The sequence below is a fragment of the Sinocyclocheilus rhinocerous genome, unplaced genomic scaffold (genome assembly GCF_001515625.1).
Source record: "Sinocyclocheilus rhinocerous isolate Xijiao unplaced genomic scaffold, SAMN03320098_v1.1 scaffold263, whole genome shotgun sequence".
Taxonomy (NCBI): Eukaryota; Metazoa; Chordata; class Actinopteri; order Cypriniformes; family Cyprinidae; genus Sinocyclocheilus; species Sinocyclocheilus rhinocerous.
Window position 1 is genome coordinate 1416394 of NW_015645086.1, and position 3652 is coordinate 1420045.

Genomic DNA, 3652 nt, shown 5'->3' on the forward strand with positions numbered 1-3652 from the left:
ACACATATTCATTATGTTTCACCCCCCGGCACTTACCCCTTCATTGTGTTTCCTTCTGGAGCATCAGTGAATGTTTGAACCTTTTGTAATATTTGCGTATGAGTCCCTCAGTTGTCATCAGTGGGAATAGATGGATCTCCAAATCATACAGCCACTGCTGGAAATGGTTAAAATATGCATAAGATGCTGGAAAACCAAAGAATTTGCAGGACCTGGAGGATTTTTCTGAAGAACAGTGGGCAGTTTAACTGTTCAAGACAAACCAGGGATTCAAACAAGGGACAAACAACCATCACAAAAAAAAAAAAAAAAACTATTAAGAATCAAGTGTATGTAAACTTTTGAACGGGGTCATCAGCAATTATCTTGGTCTTGTGGAATATATGTAAACCATTTTTTATGTAAACAGTGCTAAATAAAAAAAATATCATGCATTTTGTATGATCCTTCTTATTTTAGTAAAATAATAATACAAAATAATATAACATTTTATATATATAGTATAAATGCTGGTTAGTTTTTTGGATGCAACCAATGTTGACAGTCATATTGCTCCTCATGTTTTCAAACCAGCTTTTCTCTTTCTCTTGTCTCACCTCATCCTCCATAATTTCTTTCCTTGTTCACACGGCCATCTCATTTGTCAGTTATTTAACTAGGGCTCAATTATTAATCCGCCTGCTCAATGAGATGGATCACAGTCAAAAAAGCTGAATATGCATCCCAAATAAATATTTCAGCACTTATTTTCACCAGACTGCTCTTTTCTCAGCTTCAGTGCTGAGGCAGGATGTTTGTGGTTGCATTTCTAAACAGCGAAACAATGAGGCTGTGGAGCGCAAATTGTTGAGACCATAGGATCAATATCCTACTGTGCTGCAACAATAACAGGGCTCACAGACTGCATTCATTGGAGCTGAATCTAGCTTTGGAGTTTTGGTTTCATAAAAGCACTCACAGCTGGAAACTGTATATTTTTTGGTGCAAAAGTCTATCGCCCGCAATTTTAGTGTGATGCAACTTTGAGTAACCCGATACACACAAGATTACATTCTAGTCAAGCTTAATTATGAGAATAATCTCCATATTAAATGACTCCAGGGCTCAGAGAGAGCTGCAAGGTTGTGATACTGGTGCAAGATTTGAGGAGCTCGAGGCTTATATAAAAAAGAACAGACTGTATCGCAACTGTTTTGCTAAAATAGATTTATCATTTTTGTACAGTATATGGTGAGTGGACTCCTCTAGAAAGCTTTCCAAAAACAATAACTCTGCTGTCACAATGCAAGTTCCTCCTGTTACATTTCAACATTGTGTGAAACATCCTGGAAATACATTTGATATAAATAGTAAGAATATTGCTTTTGTTTTGTTTTTTCTTTCTTTTTTTTTTCTTTCTTTTTTTTTGATGACACAGAATTCACAGACCCAAGAATAATAACCCTAATCATATACTTTTAACTGGAATGTTTTTAGACACACATTATCTTCACAACATCTTATAATCTGTATAGTCAGTGGGCTGTATAGTAGGCTCTTTTGATTTAGGCCAGTAAGCAACCACCCAAAACACCATAGCAACTGCTAAACCACAGAAATAAAATAAAAATATAATTAGAACATACTAGCAACTGCACAGCAACTCACTAAAAACTACTTAGAACACCTTAGCGACCCCATAGCAACGCCCTGGGAACCCACAACACCCTATAGCAAACACATAGTAACGCACTAAAAACACTTCAGAACACCCTAGCAACTACATAGCAATGTACCAAAACCACTAAGAACACATTAAAAACACACCAAAAAAAAAACACTTAGAACACATTAGTAACTGCATAGCAACACACTACAAACACTCAGAACACAGTAGCAACCATATACAGTATCAACACACTAAAAAAAACACTCAGAGCACCTTAATAAATCTGCATAGCAACGCCCTGGGAACTTCCACAACTGCTGATAAACAACAACACCCTAGTAAACGCATAAGCAATGCGCTATGAACACCCTAGCAACCACAAAGCAAATGCACTGAAAAAGCACTCGTAACAGCAGCACACTAAAAATAATTTAGAACATCCTAGCAACTACAGCACGCTAAAAACCACTTAAGGTTGGGCCACATTTGCCATTACTTAGCAAAAGTTTGCAGATGAAATGGGAGTGATCTATCTATGAGAGTGCCAGTAAATTTGACATCGTTCTCTCTTTTGACTGCCATTATCAGTCTCTCTCTATTTTTTTTCCCCCTGTTTTTCAAAGTCGTAAAAACACTATCGTGGAGTTTTTCTTCTGCTTTTTGAACAAATGAGAATGCAAAAAATATATTTTTGGTAGTCTCCCATTCACCTCTATGGAGGTTTACCCAAGTATGACGACTTCTGCTGCTGAGAAACCCGGAAATGTGAAAATAGGAATCCATGTAATTGGGAATTGCACATGAGGGCAAAAGATCTGCCAATGCAGATTCTGCATCAAGAAAATTTGTTATGTTGACCAACAGAAAGCTGCTTGGTTTGAAAGTGGCTTCTTCACCTTCATACAATGCTACACTATTGAGATTAGACAATAAAACAAAATTTTGCTAATGTGTCTGCACTTTTAAAACACTCAAGCAATGCCTTATAGGAACCACCCAGAACACCCTACTGTAGCATCACTAGGGCAACTTTTGCACATCATTTTCTTATGAGGATGTAAAAATATATTTTATTTGGTTGTTGGCATGATTTCTCTTTAAAGTCCTGTATGCTCTTGAATTTCTCTGGTCCACTTCACTTCTGTGCGTTCGAGTCAAATGAAACGTTTACTCATATAAGCAGAGGATGATATGGTCTTTAGTTTTGTTTGTTTTCGGTTTGAATGCGATAAAGGAAAGGAAAGGAACAAACACGGGATTTAAACACAGGAAATCACACTTATCATAAAATTCCACAGTTTTTGGTACAGGTTTAGGAGAATTATGTCAATTTCCTTATGCAAACCCATAATTAGGTAATTATATATATTATACTTTATGTAGCAAATATCTTTAGTTCTTTTTGTTCAATTTATCAAAGTCTCATCCAACACTCTTACATGAAAGCCGTTTTCCTCTGAAAAGGCTCCAATATCAAAAGGGTAAACAAGATCTATTTCCTACATGTTGGAGTCACTGATCATCAAATTGAGGTTACAAGGCAGCCAGAGAGCTGTCAATCATCTTGCAACACACTTGTAGCCTACACATGTTCAGTACAGAGCGACTTCATTCACCATATTTACCTAAGAGCTGACACTAAAAGCTTTTTGACAGCAGCAATGAACGGTCACATAAGATCATGAATGGCCTCCTCAATGCAGTTGTTTGCTTTCTCGTGCTGGTTGTTAAGCAGAGGTGTAAAGTATTGGAGTAAATGTAATTAGTTACTGTACTTGAGTATCTTTTCAGGTACTTTGTAGTTGTACTGAGTATCAAAGATATTAGCAACTTTTACTCTTTACTTCACTACATTTGAAATGAGTGTTGCAGTTACACATTACATTTTGCATGCACCTAGCTTTTTCTGCAGCAGTTTATTTCTGCTACAAAAGACGTGATACTGCCTATTACAGATCACTGAAGGTACTGCATCTTGTGCGTTTTGCCCTTACTCACCCAAAC